This window comes from Gorilla gorilla, chromosome 8 (genome assembly GCF_029281585.2).
Source record: "Gorilla gorilla gorilla isolate KB3781 chromosome 8, NHGRI_mGorGor1-v2.1_pri, whole genome shotgun sequence".
NCBI lineage: Eukaryota > Metazoa > Chordata > Mammalia > Primates > Hominidae > Gorilla > Gorilla gorilla.
In genome coordinates this window covers 109,806,194-109,832,087 of record NC_073232.2, presented here as the reverse complement: position 1 = coordinate 109,832,087, position 25,894 = coordinate 109,806,194, and the positions used below count along the sequence as shown (strand labels likewise).

Genomic DNA, 25,894 nt, shown 5'->3' with positions numbered 1-25,894 from the left:
GTTATACTGGATATGTGGACACAGAGCTTATGCTAAGCTGCCTGATCAGTGGACAGGTAGCTGTGTAATTGGCACCATTAAGCCATCTTTCTTCTTACTGCCCATAAAAACAGGTAAACTTCTGGGCTTCCCAGTCTATGCTTCCTGCGAAAAACGAAGCATAGCCATAGGTGATTGGAAAGATGATAAATGGCCCCCTGAAAAAATCATACAATACTATGGACCAGCCACTTTGGCACAAGATGGCTCATGGGGATATTGAACCCCCATCTACATGCTCAACCGAATCACACAATTACAAGCTGTTTTAGAAATTATTACTAATAAAACCGGTCAAGCCTTGACTGTTCTTGCCTGGCAAGGACTCTGATGAGAAATGCTATCTATCAAAATAGACTAGCTCTTGAGTACTTGCTAGCAGCTGAAGAAGGTGTTTGTGAAAAATTTAACCTTACTAATTGTTGTCTACACATAGATGATCACAGGCAAGTAGTTGAGGATATTGTTAAAGATATAACAAAACTGGCACATGCCCCCATGCAAGTGTGGCACAGACTCAATCTGGGAGCCATGTTTGGAAATTGGTTCCCAGCAATAGAAGAATTTAAAACTCTTATAATAAGAGTAATAATAGTAATAGGAACCTGCTTACTGCTCCCTTGTCTGATACCTGTATTTCTCCAAATGATAAAAAACTTCGTCACTACCTTAGTTCACCAAAATGCTTCAGCACAAGCATACTATATAAATCACTATCAATCTATTGCACAAAAAGACATAACTAGCAAAAATAAGAGTGAGAACTCCCACTAATAAAAAGTGAGAGTCTCAAAGGGGGGAAATGAGGGAAGAGAGAGACCCTCTCATATTGTTTTATATGGTTTTATACTCAGTACCTGTTTTAAGAAAAAACAACAAGGAAGTAAAACCAAAGACAGGCAGCCCAGCGCCAGGCCCGAAACCAGGCCTGGCCTGCCTGGCCTAAACCCAGCAGTTAAAACTCAACTCATAACTTAGAAACCGATGTCATTCATAGATTCCAGACATTGTATAGAAGAACACTGCGAAACTCCCTGCCCTGTTTCTGTTTCTCTCTGACCACCGGTGCATGCAGCCCCTGTCACGTACTGCCTGCTTGCTCAAATTAATCACAACCCTTTCATGTGAAATCTTTAGTGCTGTGAGCCCTTAAAAGGGATAGAAATTGTGCATTTGGGGAGCTCGGATTTTAAGGCAGTAGCTTGCCGATGCTCCCAGCTGAATAAAGCCCTTCCTTCTACAACTCGGTGTCTGAGAGGTTTTGTCTGTGGCTTGTCCTGCTACACTGGGACTATGATGGAAACATGAACTCCAATCCCCACCTCATGTGAGCCACAAAAATCAAAACCAGGTTAATCAAAGGCTTAAGTATGAGGGACAGAAAGGAGACACTGAAGAAACTGAAGGTTACAATTTCATCTAGATATTTTTATGAAGTTTAGCCTGGAGGTGTTTATGCCTTGACCAAGGAAGTGCTCCATTTCATGATTTCTGGACTCCTTTTCTCTTTCATTATTTAGCAGGGATGACCCCCTAATGAGAGCTTTGATCCACCAGGAGTCACAATCATTATACAGTGACTCCCTCAGGGATCCCTGGGTATGGGACTTCTGCCTCTTCCCTAAACAGCTGTTTAGCTTCAATGGCATTTTAACTTCTTGAGCTGATTCTACAGTTTCCCTGCCTCCTTCCTCTTTGCCGGATGGCACTTCTTACTGGTCTCTGTCTGTCTGCTGCTCCTAACATGGGGAGAGGGCAGGCCCAGCTCATGGACCACTCCTAATCTACCGAGGGTTGAGAAAGGGCACGACCAAGCTGTCAGCACTGTCTACAAAAGAGGCTTCCCACAGAAGAAAGAGACCAGGCTTTGTGACATTTAAAAATGTTCACTGTTTGGCCAGCATGGTGGCTGACGCCTATAATCCCAGCACTTTGGGAAGCTGAGGTGGAAGGATCACTTAAGGCCAGGAGGTCACAATCAGCCTGGGCAACAAAGCAAGACCACTCGTCTCTACAAAAAATAAAAAAAATTAGCTGGGTGTGGTGGCATGCACCTGTAGTCCCAGCTACTCGGGAGGCTGAGATGGGAGGGTCACTTGAGCCCAGGAGGTCAAGGCTGCAGTGAACTATGACTGCACCACTGCACCCCAGCCCGGGTGACACAGTGAGACCCTGTCTCACAAATAAATAAATAAATAAATAAATAAATAAATAAATAAATTGCTAGGCACAGTGGCTCACGCAGGTAATCCCAGAACTTTGGGAGGCCGAGGCAGGTGGATCGCTTGAGTCCAGGAGTTCGAGACCAGCCTGGTCAACATGGAAAAACACCATATCTACTAAAAATACAAAAATTATCTGGGCGTGGTGGTGGGCACCTGTAATCCCAGCTATTATGGAGGCGAGGCAGGAGAATCGCTTGAACCCCAGAGACGGAGGTTGCAGTGAGCTGAGATCATGTCACTGTACTCCAGCCTGGGTGACAAGAGTGAGACTCCATCTCAGAAAAAAAAAAAAAAAAAAAAACGAAAACAAACAAAAAAAATAAAATGTTCACTTTTGGGCTCTATGCCCAACAAGTGAGGTTGCTGGACTGTGACTACAAGGACACCTGAGCTGTAACTGTGTCCATGCATCTCATTTTCTCTTGAGAAGACTAAAGAACTGACCTTTAAAATAAACACAGCTCCATGGTGGCCCCTTTCAAAGTCATCACCTCAGGAGGACACACATGTGCCTGAAGCATGCTGCCTTGGCTTGCAAACCTCTCGAGCTCCCCCAGAGTAGCCTTCAGGGTCCCCTCCCCGCTACACAACAGCAGCCAGCTTTGCTAGCAGTCACTTCTATGCTTCTCTCCCACTGACAGTTACTGTGAGTGAGCCTCTGCAAGTATTAACAGCGCCTAATTAATGCAGTGACCCAGGATATAGCGGTGACAAACTCCTCACCCTCCAGGTAGGGCCTCTGTGGCTGAAAATCTTACAATGGGCTGGTGAGGGGCAGGGGGCAGGCAGGGTTAATGTAAGCTGAGCCCAGGAGTCCAACCGTTGCCTTCCCAGTCATCACTGCACCTCAGAGCCAGCAGAGGGCAGCCGCAGCACCTCTGGGCTGGTGTTGGCTCTCTTCATCAGTGGGTCAAACGCTGTACAAAAATAACTCACCAAGTTCTCCAGGCCCAGAGGTAAGTGTGTATAGGAGACATGCCCAAACATTTGCAGCCCTATACACGGGTGCTTACAATCTTAGCCACTGATACAGACAAACACAGAAAAGGAAGTTTTTCATCTAAGCATATGGACAAGTCGATGATGAACATATTAATTTCATTTACTTAAAAAGATATTGGCTGGCCGCGGTGGCTCACGCCTGTAATCCCAGCACTTTTGGAAGCTGAGGCAGGTGGATCACCTGAGGTCAGGAGTTCGAGAAAGCCTGACCAACATGGTGAAACCTCATCTCTACTAAAAATACAAAAATTAGCCGGGCATGGTGGCACATGCCTGTAATCCCAGCTACTCAGGAGGCTGAGGCAGGAGAATTGCCTGAACCCGGGAGGTGGAGGTTGCAGTGAGCTGAGATCATGCCATTGCACTCCAGCCTGGGCAACAAAAGTGAAACTCCATCTTGGAAAAATGAAAAACAAAAACAAAAAGATACTGTATGGAGTCAAAAAAGTTGGGCAGTGGAAAGTGTGAACATTCATATGCTGCACAAATTTGTGCACGCCTCCACGAGGTACTGAGAAACTTAAAAATGTCCATCCCTTTGGCTCACCTATTTGGTTCTAATAATTTATTCGAAGAAAATAATCACAAGTGTGTGGTGAAGACTTATCTACAAAGCTGTTTAACTCAGCACCTTTTTAACAGGTTAAAGCTAGGAACAACCTAATGCACATGGCCAGGAGAAAGGCTACATAAAATATGGGCATCCACTCGAGGCATCAGCAGCAGCCACTCTGTGATGGCGAGGTAGGATGCTAACACGGGAAAACGTCCACCATACAGTGAAAAAAGGTCCCAAACAGCAAGCGCACAGTGCTCCAGCTTTTGATTCAAAAAAAGTATGTATTGGCCAGGTGTGGTGGTTCACCCCTGTAATCCCAGAACTTTGGGAGGCTGAGGCAGGCAGATCACTTGAGGTCAGGAGTTTGAGACCAGCTGGGACAACACGGTAAAAACCCATCTCTACAAAAATACAAAAATACAAAAATTAGGCAGGCTTGGTGGTGCGCACCTGCAGTCCCAATTACTTGGGAGCTTGAGGCAGGAGAATTGCTTGAACCGAGGAGGCGGAGGTTGCAGTGAGCCAAGATTGCACCACTGCACTCCAGCCTGGGTCACAGAACGAGACTGTGTCTCAAAAAAAAAAAAAAAAAAGGGGTGTATAATTATTATTTTTTGTTTGTTTTTATACGGGGTCTGGCTCTATCACTCAGGCCATGTGATCATAGCTCACTGCAGCCTCAACCTCCTGGGCTCAAGCGATGCTCCCACCTCCGCCTCCTGAGAAGCTGTGATTACAGGCATGTACCACCATGACTGGATAATTTTAAAAAAATTTTTTTTGTAGAGATGGGGTCTCGCCATGTTGCCCAGGCTGGTCTCAAACTCCTGTCTTCAAGTGATCCTCCTTCTTCTGCTTCCCAAAGTGCTCAGCTGTATAATTACATATATTAAAAAGACAGGAGGGCTGAGCACAGTGGCTCGCACCTATAACCCCAGCACTTTGGGAGAGCGAGGCGGGAGGATAACTTGAGCCCAGAAGGTCAAGGCTGCAGTGATGAGCTATGATTATGCCACTACACTCCAGACTGGGCGACAGAGTAAGACCTGGTCTTTAAAAGAGAAAAAAGGCTGGAAGAATTTATATCAAAATGTAAACAGTGGTTATATTTCATTGGCAGTTACCGATGATTTCTTCTTGGTTTATATTTTCCAAGTTTTCTACAATAAGAATGTATTACTTTAATAATAAGAATAATATCATAAAAGTTGTTAATAAGGAAAGAGGATACTTGGAGTTCTGGGGTGCAGCCATGGAAAAGTGGGAAGAGTTTGGGGGGCCGATGGTGGTGGTGACTTGCTAAGCCCATACCCTGTAGGGTATCAGTTACTGACAGCTCCCGGAGGCTTTGTCCAGGGCCAGGCAGGCTCTGCTGGTTTCAGCAGCAGGAGCATTTAGTAGCTTCTACTTACGTCTCCTGTCCTAGATAAGCTTCAGGTCAAAGACAGAGTAACAGAAATGGTTCCTGTCCTTAACGAAGCTGACAAAGGCATACAACCTGCACGGGGAGGCAGCAGGGCAACACACCCACAAAAAGCATGCGTTTCCGCAATTGTGCTGGGCAGAGGACAGCAAAAGACATTTTTTGTTTGTTTAAACTTTTTTTTTTTTTTAATAGAGAGGTCTCCCTATGTTGCCCAGGCTGGTCTCGAACTCCTGGGCTCAAGGGATCCTCCTGTCTCGACCTCCCGAAGTGCTAGGATTACAGGTGTGAGCCACCATGCCTGGCCAACATTTGTGATTGAGCAGATAATGTACGTGTCTGTGTATAGAGGCAAAGGCTAGGGTCCCAAAGAGTTGTCGAAACCTCCTGTATTAGGATCTCCTGGGGTGCTGGTTCAAAAGACAGATTCTCAGGGCCCACCTCACACCCATGGAACCAGTTACAGGGGCTGGGCTGGGGTATGTACTTGATCTGACTTAAGAACCTATTTGTAAACACAGCAAAAAAGGAGTGGAAATGGCATGCCCAGCCACATCTTAACAAACAGTTCAACACATGATCTCCAGAGGTGCAACTGAGAGCTGATTTGGGAGGGAAGAGAGCAAGAGGGCACTACGTCTGGGCTGGAGGAGGATAATGATGGTGGATGCTGTGGTTTGGCCTCAATAATGAATGGTGTCTGGTGATATCACCCCAAGGGAAGGCACCGAAAGGAGAGTGGGAGACAGAGCATTTAAGGTCCTCTCCAAGTTGCCCAGAGCTGGTGTGCATCTATGAGTGTGAGTGTGTATGCGTGTGTGTGTGTTTACTCCCACCACTCAATTCACACTGCTGAACTCAGGATGGCTACACAGAAAAGGAGATTCCAAAAACACAAGGAAGGATGGCAGACCCTAGCTGAATAGATCCCACTGCCTCACACAGTGCCTGGCCCAGCGTGGTTCTCAGCAAGTACCTGCTGAATTGAGAAAGGAACTGACCGAGGCGCCGTGAGCAGGTGGGGAGGGGTGGAGGAGTTACAGCTCCTGCAGCAGCAGGGAGGCAGGCGGAGGCAGGGGAGAGGTCTGCAGCGGGCTGGCCCCTCCTTCAATTCTTGATCTCAGACCCCAGGAGATGGTTCTTGTGACTTCAGGGACTGGAATAAGTGAGCCACTGGGATGTGACACCAAATCTGAGATCAGCCAAGGGGAGCAGAGATTTCCCCAGTCAGGCCACCCAAGCCAGGAAACAGCCCTATTTATACCTGCGGCAATCCCCAAGCTGTTCCACACTCGGTTACCAAGTTCTGTCCCCAGGCCCTTACTCCAGGGATGGGGCCAACAGTGTCCTTCCCAGATGTACCGATTATGTGACAAGTCTGGGCTTGCTCTGGCTGGTGTGAGAGACACGGCTCTCACACCAGACGGGAGAAGGCAGGAACAAGAGCCTCCTTGTCCCAACAGCTGGCCGGCAAGGGCCCTCTGGCCAGGATACAGACTCGAATCTCTTGTTTCTCTCCTCCCACCCCAGCAGTCACAGCTGAAACACAGGTAGTCTGAAGTGTCCCACCTGGCAGCAGGAACAAGGGGTCAGGAAGAACACAGGGCCCAGAAGAAGGATCAGCCCAGGCGGGGAGGGGGGAGCCAGGGGGTGTGGAGCCCAGGTAATCCCTTCAGGAAGCGCGATATTTATAGTTAGACTTAGCAGAGATGACCCTCAGATCCTAGGTAACTTTTGAAGGGAAAGTGCTGGCCCAGCTCTGGTCAGCTGGGGCCTCCCATGCTCTGGGATTTGGTGGCCTCTTTACAGGCCTGTGGGCCTTTCCTCCTCTCAGGCCCCAGCTCAGGGAGGGAAAGGGGTGGAGCCAGTTGCTAAGTGATGGGCCAGGCTTCTTACCGGGCATCTCTAGAGGTACAGTGGGTCCCAGGTGGTCCTGAGCAGAGCTGAAGGATCAAGGCAGGGTGGCACCCCTGAGAGCCCCCTTCTCGGCTCTAGGATGATGCCCAGCCCATGGCAACAGAAATTCTCTGCAATGATCTTGTTTGTCTGCCTGAGGCTGGGACATCCTCCAGTTCATCTTTTTGATCCTAGAGACAGAGTTAATGCCTGGCATGCTGCACGGGCGAGTGAAATGGGCAGGCAGTTTAGGAAAAGAAGGAGGAGCTGGAGAGGGGAGGCACAGATCAGATGGGAGAGTAGACAGAGCTGTCTGCAAGAAACCCCTGCAAAGGGGGAACAGAGGACTATGTTTTGTGAACAAGCCTCACTGAATAGGAAGAGGCAGAAAGAAAGGGAGTGGGTGGAGGTGGGAGTCCAGGAGGGACAAAACCAGTCACTGAGGTAGGTGTACAGTGAGGAAACCTGCTGGAGGAGGCAGGCCCGGATCCTCTGTGGCCATGAGAGAGACAAAATTGCAGCCAAGAGAAACAGACCTACCCAAGGCCTCAGTGTGCGGGCAGCCACAGATACGGACAAGGGGGCACACATGCGTGAGACAGGGTGTGCTTTGATGGTGCTGCATACAACGTACACATTCACGGGGTCGGCTGCCTGGCTGGGCTCAGGGAGAGCAGGCCTTTTTCTGCTCTCTGGTCTGTGAGTCCAGCCTGGGGGCCCTGGCCACATCTGGCCGGGCTCGGGGAAGGGTGGTCTCCCAGAGCTGGGCACTGACCAGCCATCCCCCGACCCATTTCCAGAGGAAAACTGGCCTATCTGATATCAATTACAAACAGAGCCCCCAAATCTTCAGGATCTAACTCTAGGGTTTTTGTTTAGTCTTTTTTTGAGACGGAGTCTTGCTCTGTTGCCCAGACCAGAGTACAGTGACGCAATCTCAGCTCACTGCAACCTCCACCTCCTGGGTTCAAGTGGTTTTCCTGCCCCAGCCTCCCAAGTAGCTGGGATTACAGGCGTGTGCCACCATGGCTAGTTTTTGTATTTTTAGTAGAGATGGGCCAGGCTGGTCTTGAACTCCTGGCCTCAAGTGATCCGCCTGCCTTGGCCTTTCAAAGTGCTGGGATTATAGGCGTGAGCCACTGCGCCCAGCCTAACTCTAGGGTTCTATCCTGCCATGCAACTAACATGTTTTCTGAGGCTGCTTTGGAGAGAATACTATACTTCACAAGCGGAGTAAGACATAGGTGGGAATTACCGCACTTCCCTTGTTTTAAGCACCTATGTCCCTTTCCTGCAGTCAACACACTCTCATCTTTGCCACGTACTGATGTGTTTGCTCTCAAGTGCAGCCAGAGTCCTGGCTTGAATACGAGCAGTTCCAGCGTTAGCAGCTCTGGAGGGAACCCTGATTACATGTGCTTTCTGGCAACCTGGATCATGGATAATTATGTATGTGTAAAAAGACACTGTAGCCTCTCTCTGCAATCTGGCTACTCACATGTGGGCTTCAGAGATGGACAGTGGGGGTTTTCTTTGGCTGCTAACCACCTTTGTGACCATGGGTGGATGACCTCACCAACCTAAGCTTTGGTGTTTCCATCTGTAAAAAGAGCATGTAACTCCCACCTCATGGGACTGCTGTAAGGATTAAGTGAGACCACTCTGCCCAGTGCTGAAAAGACAGTAGCTATTGTCATTGGTAACCAAGCCGAGTCAGTAATGCTTTAACCATTACACAATTAAAGGTTACTTTTTTTTTTTTTCATAAAGTTGCTGTGATTTTGAAAAATGAAAACTGCGAGGCTGGGCGTGATGGCTCACGCCTGTGATCCCAGCACTTGGGAGGCCAAGGCAGGTGGATCAACTGAGGTCAGGAGTTCAAAACCAGCCTGGCCAACATGGTGAAACCCCGTCTCCACTAAAAACACAAAAATTAGCCAGGCGTGGTGGCGTATGCCTGTAGTCCCAGTTACTCAGGAGGCTGAGGCAAGAGAATCGCTTGAACCCAGGAGGTGGAGGTTGCAGTAAGCCAAGATCACGCCACTGCACTCCAGCCTGGGCAACAGAGCAAGACTCTGTTTCAAAAGAAAAGAAAAGAAAAGAAAAGAAAACTCCTGCCATAGGGATGTCTTGGTCTTTACTTCGCGGTGCAGCAGAATGCAGGGGTTAAATGAGGTCAAGCTCAACAGGGACAGAGAGTGGGCTTGATGGATGTCCGCCTCCTTGTGCTGCTTGCACAGCGTAGGGTCAGCACTTTTCCTGGGGCAGAAGAGGGAGGATGGTGGCTAATAAATAAAACAGGAACTCCCCAGAGGTTGCTAGAAAGGTCTCCTGTATCTGGCTGGCTCCCTTTGCTACCTCAGGACTCCAGGAAGGGGAGGTAGGTTTTCTCAGCCACTGTGCTTTTTACTGCTGGACATAGCAGTCCAACCTCCCTCACTGCTGGTAAAGATGAGGACCCAACGGGCACCAGCACGGCAGCCAGGTGCCTAGAAGCGAACGGCACAGCCTGACTTCTGACACTGGGACTCTGTCCCACTGGGTGTCAACTGCCACGAGCGCTCAGACATGCACCACTCCAAGGGGGCATGTCCCCCGAGTATGGCAGAGTCCTGAACCTGGGAGCGACCTTAAAGTCTTCTGCCCTAGCCACTTTATTTTACAGACAAGGAAACCAAGGCTGAAAGGTGACGCGACTTGTCCCAGACCCGACAGCTGTTTCCCGAGAGAGAGACGGAGACAGAGACAGACAGAGAGAGAGAGAGAGAGAGAGAGAGAGAGAGAGAGAGAGTGTGTGTGTGAGGTGGCAGTGGGGCACAGTAAATTCTTTCTGCCAAACTACTCCACCATCAGTGGAAGCTGAATTATAACTAGAATATGAAAATATCAGGAGCTGAATGCACAGCTCTGAAGAATATGCCAATGGGAAAAGCAGCAAGGAAAACACGTGGCAGGAGCAAGGCGGGAGGAGCTACCAACCTCCCATTGCCAACTAGAGAGGAACAGAATCTAAGAGCTGAGCCCTCCCAGGACAGCTGGGCCAGTGCTATCCACACCTGACTGCATGCCCTGGTCTTCTGTCAGCTTTTTTTTTTTTTTTTTTTTCTGAGACAGGGTCACACTTGGTCACCCAGGCTGGAGTGCAGTGGGTGATCAGGCTCACTGCAGCCTCGATCTCCTGGACTCAAATAATCTCCCACCTCAGCTTCCCCAGTAGCTGGGACTACAGGTGTGCGCCACGACATTCGGCTAATTTTTTTTATTTTCAGTAGAGATGAGGTTGCACTATGTTGGCCAGGCTGGTCTCGAACTCCTGAGCTTAAGTGATCCGCCCACTTCAGCCTCCCAAAGTGCTGGGACTACAGGTGTGAGCCACCATGCCTGGCCCTCCTGTGGCCTGACAGAAACACACACCTAGGCACCAGCTCAAGACTCTAATTCAGCATGGCTGGCTTGGAGCTCAGTGATGGAGACTCACCAACTACCCCACAGTCACCCCAGCTGGGGGGCAATTCAGCCTCTGTGCACCTCCTGAACTGAGGTGCTCACCATGCCACAAAGAAGCCTATTCCACTGTTGGATGAAGCTAATGGTTAGAAAGTTAATGGTGGCTGGGTGTGGTGGCTCACGCCTGTAATCCCAACACTTTGGGAGGCTAAGGTGGGTGGATCTCTTGAGATCAGGAGTTTGAGACCAGCCTGGCCAACATGGTGAAACCCCATCTCTACTAAAAATACAAAAATTAGCCAGGCATGGTGGCACATGCCTGTAGTCCCAGCTACTTTTGGGGCTAGGGTTGCAGTGAGCTGAGATTGCGCCACTGCACTCCAGACTGGGCAACAGTGAGACTCTGTCTCAAAAAAAGAAAAGGAAGTTAATAGTAATTATAGTTACCCTTTACTGAGCTACCTGGCAGGCCTAGAACAGAGACACACAGGTGCTGAAGGCACAGGTTCTGTCCTCAGGCAGACTTGGGCTTGAACATCAGCTTCATCATTAACTAAAGCGCTAAGTGACCTTGGGCAAATGCCTTAAGCATTCTAGTCTCTTCTAGGAGGCAGGGAGTGTTCCCAGCCACACATCTAAGGGAGATTAGGGGGATTAAAGATACACACAAATATAATCAAGAAGATTATCCTAATAAATCACCTAACACATATGTGTTATATATTATTACACAGAACAAATCACCTAACAGCCCAGGCGATGTCCTAGCACCAAGCCCCACAAGGCTCTTGCTTAAGACACACACACACACACACACACACACACACACACACCCCCACACACACACCCACACGAGCCCCATACTTACCAGAGAATAGAAAGTAGGTCTTTTTTTTTTTTTTTGAGACGGAGTCTCGATTGTTGCCCAGGCTGGAGTGCAGTGGCGGATCTCAACTCACTGCAAGCTCTGCCTCCTGGGTTCATGCCATTCTCCTGCCTCAGCCTCCTGAGTAGCTGGGACTACAGGCACCCACCACCACGCCCAGGTAATTTTTTTTTTATTTTTTTATTTTTAGTAGAGATGGGGTTTCACCACGTTAGCCAGGATGGTCTTGATCTCCTGACCTCGTGATCCACCCGCCTCAGCCTCCCAAAGTGCTAGAATTACAGGTGTGAGCCACCATGCTTGGCCGGAGAGTAGGTACTTATTACTGTCATCATACAGTTGACCCTTGAACAACATGGGTTCGAATTTTCTTCCACCTCTGCCACTGAGACAGCAAGACCAATCCCTCCCTTTCCTCCTCCTCAGCCTACTCAACATGAAGACAAGGACAAAGATTTTTATGATGATCCACTTCAACTTAATGAATAGTAAATATATTTTCTCTTCCTTATGATTTTATTTATTTATTATTTGGAGACAGGGTCTCACTATGTTGCCCAGGCTGGCTTCAAACTCCTGGGTGCAAGTGATCCCCCCGCCTCAGTCTCCCAAAGTGTTGGGATTACACGCATGAGCCACTGCCCCCAGCCATGATTTGCTTAATAACATTTTTTTCTCTAGCTTACTTTATTGTAAGAATACAATATGTAATACACATAATATACAAAATATGTGTTAATCAACTGTTCATGTTATTAGTAAGGCTTCTGGTCAAAACTAGGCTATTAGTAGCTAAGTTTTTGAGGAGTAGAAAGTTTGACATGGATTTTCAACAGCATGGGGGTCAGCATTCCTAACCCTGCGTTGTTCAAGGGCCAACTGTAGTCGCTTTTGTCATTATTATTAACATTATTATTTTGATCTGAAATCCATCAGCTCTGCTCTCTGGAATAACACAGAACAAGTCACAGCCTCTTCTGTGGAGTTATCTGACACTTTTCTGCTCTCCAGGCTGAAGATCCCCATTCCCTCCTGCAGTTTCTCCAGATTTCTTTTTTTTTTTTTTGAGACAGAGTTTCTCTCTTGTCACCCAGGTTGAAGTGCAATGGCGTGAACTTGGCTCACTGCAACCTCCGCCTCCCATGTTCAAGAGATTCTCCTGCCTCAGCCTCCTGAGTAGCTGGGATTACAGGTGCTGGCCTCTACACCCAGCTATTTTTGTATTTTTTTAAATTTTTTTAGTAGAGACGGGGTTTCACCATGTTGGCCAGGCTGGTCTTGAACTCCTGACCTCAGGTGATCTGCCTGCCTCGGCTTCTCAAAGTGCTCGGATTACAGACATGAGCCATTGTGCCTGGCCTTTCTCCAGATTCTTTACCGTCTCACCCATCCTTGTTTCAACTAACTTAACAGTCCAGATGTGGCCCATCCAGCACCAGGCCCCACCGGGCTCCTGCATACTCCATCTGAGCACCAGCCCCCTGCTCCACAGCAAATCTGCCCACAACTGTTCGGGCTGGAGCTAGAAAAGACCCCGTAATTTTCATAATTACATAATTTTCACCCTGGTTGTGGTTCCTAATTCTTGCAAGCCTTATAGTTCATTTAGTCCACACCCCAGCAACAGGCTCTAGGTTACTGTCTTTCTGTCTTTCAGGTCTGTGTCTTCAGTGGGGTGAACTTGGGGTCAGAAGACCTGGGTCCATTTCCATCAGGACCTGCTGTGTGATCCGGGGCACGGGGCTTCATCTGTCCAAGCACATCTGCCAAATGCAAATGCCACTCATCAGTCTGCCTTACAGAAATGCCAAAATACTCCAGGGAATTTCTGTACGAAGTGTGAAGTGCACACACAAATGCCTAACATGCCGAGTCCTGGGAACCCCATCTTTTCAAGGCTCACCCGCTCCTTCATGTGGCATGGCTCAGGACCACAACACTGGGTTTGTGGAACAACAGAGAAGCACGTTCATTCTCCTCCCAAGCCAGGCTTGGGCCATGCAGGCAGCTGTGCCTGACTCATCCCTTCCTCTTCCTCCTCCTCGGCCCATGACTCACCAGAGCTGTCAGACCAGCATCCTCCCTGGTTTCCTTCCCAAGCCATGCCTGGTCAGGATGCAGGACTGAAACCCTCTTCCCATCAGGCGCTCCCCGCTCTCCCCACGTGTCTCTTCTGACCCTCGGGGTCCGCATTGCACTCTAGCATGACTGTTCCCTGGGTGTTGTGCTGTGCTTGCAACTTCACTGTCACCTCTGGGAGGGCAGGCTCTTGAGAGGCAATCCAGTGTGGTCCACCAAAAACATGGTTCCTGGAGCCTGCTCCCTGGGATTCTGACTTACTTGCTCTGGAGTTTGGGAGCAGCAGAGAGGTTTAAAAGCTCTCTAGGTGATTCCAACATATGGCCAAGGCCGAGAAGTGCTGATCTAGAACCAGGCTGCCCAGCTGGCTGGCTGCTTTGGCTGGGTTTAATGAGGCCTCTGCGAGGGTTCTATGCCTGTGCTATGCCTGCATGAGGCTGACCATATGGACAGCCCTTATAGCCAGGGTGGTCAAAAGGCAAGAAGTGGGTGGCTCAGGGGACCCTCTGCTTAGGGAAACCCAGCTGCCCTGCCCAGAGGATAATCCCACTTTATAGACAGGAGAGGGCAAGCCGACCGGCCAAGAGCACAGGCTTCGGAGTCAGACAGCCTGGGACTGCTGCCCTGCTCTCCTTCCCAACAGGGAAGGCCCCTTCACCCTCCGCCTCCTGACTAAACTCAGCCTGGGGCCCAGTCTTTCCTGCCCAGTGTGGCCCATGGGACACTCTCTTTAGTGGGAACATGAAGGCCTCCTTCTCCAGGGCTGAGCCAGGGCCCTCCAGATAGAAAATGAGCAGCTCCAAGGCAAGGGGATGAGTGGGAGAGCAGAGGGAGGGAGGTCCTGTTTCCTAAGAAACCCCCCACTCCCTCCCCAGCTGCTCTGGGCACAAAGAAGGGAAAAACCTGACTCATCAGTGCTGGTGTGACTCACAGGCCAACAAAACTGGCTTGCCAGACTGGTTGGGAGGGGAACCTGCTGCTGCCACCATAACTCAGGGCTGTGGGCAGGTAAAGCCCATCCCTCCATCCCTCTGGCTGTAGAGGACGCATCCTGCCCACTGCCAGATGCAGGGCCTGGGTGGTGGGCCTGGCTGGGGCACCACTCTCAGCCTGACCCCTGCCCTGGAACAGCCACAGCTGCTTCAGGAACTTATTAGTGAGGGGCGGAGCTGGGAGGGAAGACAACTCAGAGGCTTTGGAACACAGAGAGGTGGCTTTAAGAATCAGAGAGGAGGCCGGGCATGGTGGATCATGCCTGTAATCCCAGCATTTTGGGAGGCCGAGGCAGGTGGATCACCTGAGGTCAGGAGTTCGAGACCAGCCTGGTAAACATGGTGAAACCCCATCTCTACTAAAAATACAAAAAAACAACTGGGTGTGGTGGCGGGCGCCTGTAATCCCAGCTACTCAGGAGGCTGAGGCAGGAGAATTTCTTAAACTAGGGAGGCGGAGGTTGCAGTGAGCCGAGATCGCACTACTGCACTCCAGCCTGGATGACAAGAGTGAAATTGCATCTCAAAAAAAAAAAAAAAAATCAGAGAGGACCTAGGTCTAACTCCCAACTCCACCCCCTCACAGGTGTGACCTGGAGCAGCTGAACCTCTAGACCAGTTTCCACATCCATAAAATGGGAGCAATAATATCCTAATATCCACCTAGAGGGACTGCAGTGAGGACTGCAGTGCTGTGTGGAGCACACAGTAGGAGCTTGAAAATGGTAGCAGTTACTTACTAGTTGTAGAAATACCAGTTTTATGATTATAAGGAGTTTTTTGTCTTTTTTTTGAGACAGGGTCTTGCTCTGTCATCCAGGCTGGAGTGCAGTGGTGTGATCATAGGCCACTGCAGCCTTGACCTCCTGCGCTCAAGCAATCCTCCCGTCTCAGCCTCCCAAAGTACCTGGGACTACAGGCACATACCACCACGCCTGGACAATTTTTAGATTTTTTGTAGAGATGAGATCTGCCTGTGTTGCCCAGGCTGGTCTCAAATTCCTGGGCTCAAGCAATCCTCCTGCCTCAGCCTCCCGAATTGCTAGGATTACAGGCATGAGCCACCGTGCCTGGTAAGATATTTTTTTACATGCTTCATTTCACTTAATCCTTGTAACGACCCTGTGTGGCAAATATGACTACTCTTCTTTTACGGATGAGGACACTGAGGCAATGACAGGAATCCAGTGAGTGGTTTCAGGTCCTCTCACTCCCAGCCTGCTGCCTGTTCCAGACCCCGTCATGCCTACCAACTCCCCAGGGCAGCAAGACCAACCCCTAGTGGACACACACGCAGCTGACAGGCAGAGAAGCAGCGCTGCCTCCAGCCCAGGACACATGGCCCAGCTGACACCATTGGCCAGTCCTACCCTACCGCCCACACAGCCTGGCTGGGGTCTAACCCACATGGTGTCTCCAGAAATTGACTCGGCAATGCCCACGTCTGCCTCCATGCCAGGCTGTGAGCTCATCAAGGCAGCAGGTGGTCTCCTTCGTGCTGATGTCTAGATACCCAGCTCCTAGCCTGGAACCAGATAAGCAGTACCAGTAGGTTGCCAAAAGGCTCAGATTCCAAACCTGAGAGAGAACCCTGGCTCTGCACTTATGTGCATGACTTAGGCATGTTATTCAACCTCTGAGAACCTCAGTTTCCGTATCTAGAAAATGGGGCTAATAACTATACCTTACAGGAGTAGCACAAGCACTACGGTAATAAGAATGACATGAACAAGAACTGCTAACATTTATTAAGTGCTTATCATATGCCAGGCAGTCTTCTAAACACTTCATATGTATTACATCATCTAATCCAAAGGCCACACAGCTGGGTGGTGGGCTGGCTCTGGAACTCCCATCCTGACCCCCACAAGATACTGTGTCTCCTGAGTGTCAGGGGCCTGGTAGGTCATAAGCGCTCAGAACGTAGGTGGGAGTCTAGCCGATGCTCAGGAAGCAGTTCTAAGATGAATCAATGAATGAACCTCTTTCCATCTAATTCCATTTCCAGCACTTATTATTAACAAGTCCTATTCTGTGTACAGTCTAGCTGAGTTATTTGAAGTTCCTGTGAAATATAAAGCAAAAACCCACAAAAAAATGTGAAAAAACAAGACCTCAGTGAACAGAGCCTCCTTGCTCCCTCTATAGGAGGGTAACAGGATCCAGATTTCTGGAGGAGAGGGGATGACCCCAACTCTGGTGGTGCCATGCCCCTCCCCCTTCCTCAGAGAAGGTTCCAGATGGGAGGTGTCAGCCCTTCAGGAGAGGGGGCGGAAATGGTCAGAGGCTTTGGCTGCACCCAACCCTCTGGGGGTGGTTGTTTGGAAGGGCCTCAGGGGCTGCACAGGCATCCCAGCTATTTGATTTGGCAATGCTTAAGGAGGTGGATCTGGAAGGAAGGGAGCTAACGGTGACAGAGCCGCCTCTAGGAGTTGGCCCTGGCGTCTGCACAGGGAGCAGGGAGAGACAGGGCCTCTCGTCCTCCCACACATCATATCCCCAGCCTCCCACCAGGCCACAAGAGCAGGACCCCCAACTAAACACAGCCCCACCTCCCTCCATGCAGGCCGTCCCCTCCCCCAAGAAAGGCTTGAGGGAGTAGGCAGGTGAGGCCTGTTTTGGGTGTTAACAACCAGTCTTGAACTTTTTTAAAAAACAGCAAAACTTCTTTTTTTTTTTTTTGAGATGGGGCCTCTCTCTGTCGCCCAGGCTGGAGTGCACGGGCACAATCACAGCTCACTGCAGCCTCCACCTCCTGGGCTCAAGAGATCCTCCTACCTTAGCCTCCCGAGTAGCTGGGACCACAAGTGTGCATCACCACACCCAGCAAATTTTTAAATTTTTGTAGAGACAGGGTCTCTCCCTTTGTTGCCCACACTGGTCTTGAACTCCTGGGCTCAAGTGATCCTCCCGCCTTAGCCTCCTAAAGGGCTGGGATTCCAGCTGTGAGTCACTGCTCCCAGCCCAAAACTTTTTTTTGAAGGTAGTGAAAGGCTTTGAAAGAAGCCTATCTGAGGCCGGTAAAGTGGAGCTGTTCGGGGTTGGGGTTGTTGTTCCCCTGCCCATCCCTCCTGACACCTCCAGAAACCCCAGGCTCCAGAGGACATGTGAGCTTCAGCTCCTACCTGACACTGCCCATCCCAGGCCTCTCAAGAGAAACCCGCTTGTGCTGTTAGACAGCCTTCACCTCCTGGGCAGCACCCAACTCAGCTGCCTGAACTGGGACACCTCAGGCCCAGGGCAACAGAAGCACTGCCAGGCATGGCCCTAATGCACCATGTGATCTGCGCAGGTCTTCTCCCTGGAGCCACTCATCTGTAACATGGTTCCCAGGGCCCGTTCCAGCTCTAAGACTCAACTCACATCTACTTTGTGGAAAGACCTGTGCAGTGCTCCTGAGGACCACAAAGACAGCTAAGGCAAGATCCTAGCCCTCCAAAAATCCCCAGCCTCTGCCCCAAACTGCAAAGCAAACCATATGTGCAATAACACACTCACACACACATATACACACAGAAGGGTTACCAGATTCTGTGCAAAAAAAGCTTTGAGGTCCAGAGGGAAGAGACTTTCATAAGCCCACAGAGACCCTGTTAAAGTAGAAACTGCTCAGATCATTCCCACAGTCATTCATAAAATGTTCACTGTCATCTACCAGTGCCAGGCACGGTGGATGTCCAGACGAGCATGACAAGTCCCTGACCAGACGAGCTCATATCACTGTCTGGGCTGAAGCTGAATCACACAAATGATACACACAAGGATCCCCCTTAGTTTTCTCAGACATTTTGTTCATGCTCACTATTTTGAATATACTTGAATGTGTAATTTAGGAAATCTTTGTAATCTGTTACTCTGTGGTACATTTTAAAAACATACAAATGTATAATAAATAATATATGTAAATTTTAAAATTTTATTTCTATTTTTAATTTTTTAAAAATAAAATAGGGATGAGGTCTCACTGTGTTGCCCGGGTTGGTCTTAAACCCCTGGCCTCAAGGGATCCTCTCACCTCAGCCTCCCAAAGTACAGAGATTACAGGTGCGAGCCACTGTGCCTGGCCAATATATGTAAATTTTAAAAACAAAGCAAAACAAGCAGGCAAACTGGTATGCGCTAGAGTAGAGGTATGTGGAAAGTCTGTTGGGGCTAAGCATGGTGGCTGGTGCCTGTAATCCAAGCATTTTGGGAGGCCAAGGCGGAAGGATTACTTGAGGCCAGGAGTTCAAGACCAGCCTGGCCAACACGGTGAAAGCCCATCTCTACTTAAACTACGAAAATTAGCCAGGTGTGGTGGCACACACCTGTAGTCCCAGCTACTTGGGAGGCTGAGGCACAAGAATTGCTTGAACCTGGGAGGTAGAGGTTGCAGTGGGCTGAGATCATGCCACTTCATTCCAGCCTGGATGACAGAGAGAGACCCTGTCTCAAAAAAAAAAAAAAAAAAAAAGAGAAAGCCTGTTACAAGCACACACCCTGAAAGACCAGGCCTCCTTTCTGCTTCTACTGCAGGGGAGGGAGGGAGCTGGGTTAGCTCATCTCTAAGGTCATGTCCAGCTCTGACCCTGTGTGACAAGGACTCTGGAAATAGGCTCCGGCTGGCTGGGAGGGCCCAGGTGGGAGCAAGCCTCACCCTCCTCCCTCTTTTCAGACCTCTTACCTCACTCACCCTCTCCACATACAGTGACCTGCCCTGCTTTGGCCTCTGCTGCTGCTGGAGGGAGAGGCAGCATACAAGCTTTGCACCTCAGTTTCCTTCTGCAATAATGAGGGTGACAGGGCAGGTGAGGCATTTCTGATCAAGAATCCAGGTGCAAGAGCACAGGTCACACGTATCCTCCAAGCTATGTGCAGATCGCTGGCCCCTGCTCTCTAGCTATCCTACCCCTGGTGTTAATGGGCTTGGCCTGGGAGCAGCCCCTGCCACCCGACCCCCAAGGTAACCCAATTCTTCATGGTCAAATGACAGCTGGGGGTGGGGCTGGGGGGCCCTACAGCAGGAAAGGGTGATGATTACCAGGGTGCTCAGGCCCAGACAAAAGTGTCATGGCCTAGATTCATTTCAACACACAATTCCTGCGTACCCACTGTGTTTAAGATCCTGCCGGGCACTCAAGGGGCTGAGAAAATGAGGGAGAAATTCTAATTACCTTAAAGTGTGTCTCAAGGTTTAAAGAGCACCTCCTCAGACAGGCCTGCCCTGCTGGCCTAACTAAAGTGGGTTCCCTCAGTCCCCACCACACCCCTTGTTGTCCGAATGCACGTCTACTCCAATTCTGCCATCATTTCCTCACTTCTCTGTACCTCTCTGAAGGTCAGCCCCTCCAAGGGAGGGCCCTGGTCTCTCCCTCACAGTTGCACCCTGTGCCTCCTCCTGTGTGAGTTGAATGAATGAATGAATGTATGACCCAATGACTCTACCACTGGACAAGTAGGAAGTGGCATAAAGGAGATTCAGAAGGCTTGGAAGGCACAAATTTGGGGAGACTTCCTAGAGGAGGAATGACATTGTGATCCTGGCGTTGAAAGAGGGTGAGGTAGGAGTCATTCCCAGTAGAAGGTACAGAAGCATCTACGGCCTGGAGTCAGGCTGGGTAGAGTGTGCAGGCCGGCAGGACAGGCTGAGGCCCCATAAGTTGGCCCAGACCCTGCAAGTTCTGATGGACACCCTGCCCCTGGGCCCACTGGCCTCCTACGAGACACTGGTCTTCATTCTGCATTGACAAAGTCAGGTCTACATAAATGTCTGAACACAAGTCTGCAGTATGGTGGGCAGGGGTCATTTTAAAATCAAACACTAGTTGGGGTACCCACAGATTGCCCCATTTTCTTCTTCTCTAGTCTCCTTCACCCTGGCTGCCAGGCTCCTGTTCTGACCAGCCGTGCCACCACTGGGGGACTAAAGGACAACTCCCAACTGTGTCATGACGAAGACCTTGTATGACCACCTCACTCAGGTCTCTAAAGAATTTCTCTCCTGGCCGGGTGCGGTGGTTCTCACCTGTAATCCCAGCACTTTGGGAGGCGGAGGCAGGTGGATCACATGAGGTCAGGAATTCGAGACAAGCCTGACCAACATGGTGAAACCCCATCTCTACAAAAAATACAAAATTAGCTGTGCTTGGTGGCGGGAGCCTGTAATCCCAGCTACTTGGGAGGCTGAGGCAGGAGAATCGCTTGAATCCGGGAGGCGGAGGTTGCAGTGAGCTGAGATCGCACCACTGCACTCCAGCCTGGGCGACTAGAGCAAAATTCTGTCTCGAAATAATAATAATAATAATAATAATTTCTCTCCAACTACATGTAGGTAATAAATTAATTTTTTATTTTATTTTTTTGAGACAAGATCTTGCTGTGTCACCCAGATTAGAGTGCAGTAGTGCGGTCATGGCTCATTGAAGCCTTGAACACTTGGCAACAAGCGATCCTTCTACCTCAGCCTCCTGAGTAGCTAGGACTACAGTAGTGCACCACTGCACCTGGCTAATTAAAAAAAAAAATTTGTAGAGATGGGGTCTCGCTTTGTTGCCCAGGCTGATCTCAAACTCCTGGCTTCAAGTGACCCTCCCATGGTGCCAGAATTATAGGTATGAGCCACTACAGCTGCAAGTAATTTTTTTTCTTTTTCTTTTTTTTTTTTTTGAGACGGAGTCTTGCTCTGTTGCCCAGGCTGGAGTGCAGTGGCTCGATGTCTGCTCACTGCAACCTCCGCCTCCTGGGTTCAAGCGATTCTCCTGCCTCAGCCTCCAGAGTAGCTGGGACTACAGGCACATGCCACCACGCCCAGCTAATTTTTTGTATTTTCAGTAGATATGGGGTTTCACTGTGTTAGCCAGGATGGTCTCAATTTCCTGATCTCGTGATCTGCCCGCCTCGGCCTCCCAGAGTGCTGGGATTACAGGCGTGAGCCACCACACCAGGCCAAATAATTTTTTTTTTAATGGAAATGCTAAGACCTAGCTGTTGTTTAATGGAAATGCTAAGACCTAGCTGTTGATATGTCTTATCAGCATATTGGAACTAGCCGTTCACACGGAGCTGGTAGCAGGCCAGTCCAGAAAGGAGGCTTTGGCCAACCTGGATGGTGATGCCTCTGTGACTTGGTTTCTTGGGGCCATGAGACAGAGGAGGTGAGAGATATGGCCAGAGTGAGGAAGAATGGGCAGAAAAGCCCAGAAGCCCCCAGCCTCCAGAGTCCAGGTGAGATTTCTGCACTGCCCACACAAACCCTCTTCTTCCAGGGAAAGAGGAGTGTGGGCCTCAAGGGGGTGGCAGGGAGAAAGGCCGCCCCCTCCTGGCCAATGAGGGCTTTCAACAGAGGGCTTTAGAAAGGCTGGCTGAGTGCCGCTTGGTGGGGAGGCGGGCAAGGAGGACTGAGAGCTTGACATCATTTCTACTCTGGGCAGAGGTGTGGGCTGGAGTCTCTGCCAGGGGTCAGATGGTGGCCCTTGGAGGCTGTGTGCCTCCCAAGCAAACTGGCAGCTCCCAAATGGGCCCAAGTTTGTAAAGACGGTGTTAGCATCTGCAAGGGAAAAAATCTGGAGGAACACACATCACCTTTTCTACCCCAGAAGCGGGGTAGTGGACCTTTCACATTCTAGGATATATATTTGTGCATGTATTGGCTTTTTTAGGAGTAAGGGTGGTGTGTGTGTGTGTGTGTGTGTGTGTGTGTGTGTGTGTGTGCGCGCGCGCGCACATGTGTTCCTTAGTGCCTTAAGCTTTGGCTTGAATATGGTGTGGTAGAAAATCTTGAGACTTAGGGGGAAACGCAATAAAAGATCCTTGTCATGACAAAGTGGAGAAAGCTTAGCCAGGACTTGGAGTGTCTTCTACAAGGTACCTCGAAGGAAAGACTGTTTCTAGCTGCCTTGGATCAAACAAAGCTCCCATTTAAGCCGCTTTGTGCAAACTGTACCACAAACAAGCTGTAAGGGCAGGGCTGGGCCCTCCCCATCTCAGTCCCAGGGCTCAGGCCAATGACTGGCACACAATAGGTGCTCAATAAAAGCTGACAGAATGAACCAGGGAGTGGACCACATGGGAGGTGGTGAGAGCTCTGGTTTCCTGGGAAGGGGGTGAAGTGGGAAAGGGCCCAACAGAGGAGCCCTGTGGAAAGGCAGAAACCAGTGGAACCCTTGGCAAGCTGTCCTCAGACCTTTGTCTTAGGGGAAGGCGGCAGAAGCTGGTCAGAAAAGGTCGCAGCTGGTCCTGCCTGCAAGGTTTCCAGGCAGTAGAAGGCTTCAGGGCCCGGCCGGCCTAGGGCAGATGGGCTGTGGCCCACATCACCTGCCCCTCCCAAGGTGAGTCTGATGAGGGCTTAAGATTTTTTTTTTTTTTTTTTTTTTTTGAGATGGAGTCTTGCTTTGTCACGCAGGCTTCAGTGCAGTGGCGTGATCTCAGCTCACTGTAACCTCAACCTCCCGGGTTCAAGTGATTCTCCTGCCTCAACCTCCTGAGAAGCTGGGACTACAGGTCTGCACCACCACACCCAGCTAATTTTTGTATTTTTAGTAGGGACAGGTTTCACCATGTTGGCCAGGCTGGTCTCAAACTCCTGACCTCAAGTGATCTGCCCGCCTTGGTCCCCCAAAGTGCCAGGATTACAGGGTGAGCTACCACACCCAGCCCAGAGCTTAAGATCTGTGTCAAGCAAGGGCTGAGTCAGACTTGGTGGGGGTGGGGGGCAAAGGGGGATGCTGGGAAGAGGGAGGGCAGACAGATCAGGCCTCATTCCCTCAGATACGCTCCACCAGCCCAAGGCCAGGCAAGAGCAGCCTCCTCGTACCCTTCTCCCACCCGCCATGGCGTAGAATATAGGCGGCCTTCCATGGTGCTGAAACCCAGGAGAAAGCAAAGCCCCGGGAAGAAGTCTCCCTTGCAGACAGGATGCAGTTGGTAGCTGTGTGCTAGGAGACCACCACCTGTTTTGGCCCAAACGTCCTCCCTTCATAGATGCCAGACAGGCTCTAGCAGTGGGTGGGGAGGAGAAGGCAGCAAACCCGGGGCAGCAGGAGGTATCTGCTTTCAGCACAGTCACCAAAGGGTCAGGGAAGGAGCCCTATGGGCTCAGCTCCCAGCTGGTGGAAAAGGCATCCTCTCAGTTTCAGCTCAGCTGGAGGTCAAGAACTGCTGAGGCTGGCAGCCCTGGGCAGGGGATCCTATTTGCTTGCAAGTGAGCATCTTGTCGCCGTGGTGACCCAGGGAAACACCATGCAGGAGTCAGCCACAAGGCCAGGAACAGAGCTTTCCAGCTGGGAAAGTGGATGCAAAGCACTCCTCCTCCCCTGGACCCTGACCATGGGCCAGGCACTGTACTACCCACATGGACTGCGAAGATGCGCCAGACTCCAGGCTGCCCTTGGTAGGGACCCGAGACACACCGGAAATAAGAGCACGACATTAGAAAGTGATGAAGGTGATAAGAGGCAAGACCAAAGACCAACAAGGCTTTCTTTCTTTCTTTTTTTTTTTGAGATGCGGTTGCGCTCTTGTTGCCCAGGCTGGAGAGCAGTGGCACGATCTTGGCTCACTGCGACCTCCATCTCCTGGACTCAAGCGATTCTCCTGCCTTAGCCTCCCAAGTAGCTAGGACTACAGGTGCCCGCCACCACGCCCAGCTAATTTTTATACTTTTAATAGAGACAGGGTTTCACCATGTTGGCCAGGATGGTCTCGATCTCTTGACCTTGTGATCCGCCTGCCTCGGCCTCCCAAAGTGCTGGGATTACAGGCGTGAGCCACCGCGCCAGCCTCGCCTGGCTAATTTTTTTGTATTTTTAGTAAAGACGGGGTTTCTCCATGTTGGTCAGGCTGGTCTTGAACTCCCAACCTTGGGAGATCTGCCTGCCTCGGCCTCCCAAAGTGCTGGGATTACAGGCATGAGCCACTGCACCCAGCCCAACAGGGCTTTCGAGGAGAAAAAGAGCTCACCTTAACTGTGGAACATATACAGGAAGAGACTCAGGAAAGGCTTTGGGAGGAAGATGGCATGAAACAGCAAACAAGTGAACTTACAAATCTCCCTGCAGACAACTCCAACTGCTTGGTTTGCTCCAGGGCCAAGAGATGGCAGACTAAGAGCGCCTTGACCCAAGGTGCTCCCTCCACTGGCTGCTCTCCCGGCCCAGTCAGCCCCCCACTATCTACTCCTTGACTCTCTCACCTTTCTAACCCTCAGTGTCCCACCTGGCTGTCCCTGCCCACCTCCAACTGCCTGCCAGGATGGCCAACTACCCAGCCCCCAGGATCACAATGCCTTGTTGCTGAGTCTTCCTGCTGGTCTTGGCCCCCAGGTCTGTGGTCCCACTCCTCATCACACCACAGGCCAGTTTTTCTATTCTGGGACCCATTTGGAGACTACCTCCTGGTGGTAAATTCTTAGCAAAATCCCATTACACCATGGTCTGTCACATTCCTCATGCTCCGCCCTCACCTGGGGACCTGGAAACCACAGGGGAGACTGTTGTGGGCCTAGGAACTGTTTATCACAGTTTCCAAGGGCACGAGACAGTTTCTCAGAGCACCAGGATCCTGGTGCTCAGAAAGGGCCAGAGGGTCAGGAATGGACCCGATACCTGGAATCGCCCCTGGGGGGCTAACCAAAGGCTGAAGCTCAGGGACTGGCTCCATGACCCAGTGATCCCAAGCACAGTCAGGAGTCTCTGGTCCAACCACTTTTCTTATTTTTTACATTTAAAAGATGACATAAGTAGGCCGGGCGTGGTGGCTCACGCTTGGAATTCCAGCACTTTTGAGAGGCTGAGGCAGGCAGATCACTTGAGGTCAGGAGTTTGAGACCTGCCTGGCCAACATGGTGAAACCTCGTCTCTACATAAAGTACAAAAATTAGCCGGGCAGAAACCTCACCTCTACGAAAATACAAAAATTAGCCAGGCATGGTGGTGCACGCCTGTAATCCCAGCTGCTCAGGAGGCTGAGGCAGGAGGATCACTTGAGCCCAAGAGGTGGAGGCTGCAGCAAGCCGAGATTGTGCCACTGCACTCCAGCCTGGGTGACGGCAAGACTCCATCTCAAAAAAAAGATGGCATATGTTAAATTAAAAAAAAATAGGCTGGGCGCGGCGGCTCACGCCTTAATCCCAGCACTTTGGGAGGCCGAGGCGGGTGGATCATGAGGTCAGGAGATGGAGACCATCCTGGCTAACAAGGTGAAACCCCGTCTCTACCAAAAGTACAAAAAATTAGTCGGGCGTGGTGGCGGGCACCTGTAGTCCCAGCTACTCTGGAGGCTGAGGCAGGAGAATGGCATGAACCCAGGAGGCAGAGCTTGCAATGAGCCGAGATCGCGCCACTGCACTCCAGCCTGGGCAACAGAGCCAGA

General features: G+C 50.4%; 1 protein-coding gene across 3 annotated transcripts in view; it reads right to left on the bottom strand.

Annotated features, from left to right (window-relative positions):
* Positions 1 to 25,894, bottom strand: part of UBTD1 (ubiquitin domain containing 1) — a 69,964-nt gene that overhangs the window by 14,400 nt on the left and 29,670 nt on the right. The window contains exon 1 of one of the 3 annotated variants that reach the window (XM_019034534.3): positions 19,212 to 19,233. The exons of the other annotated variants lie outside the window; for them this stretch is intronic. The gene's annotated coding sequence lies outside the window, so the exon portion shown is untranslated. Of the gene's footprint in view, positions 1 to 19,211; positions 19,234 to 25,894 lie in introns of those variants that run through there. 3 annotated transcript variants of the gene reach the window in all.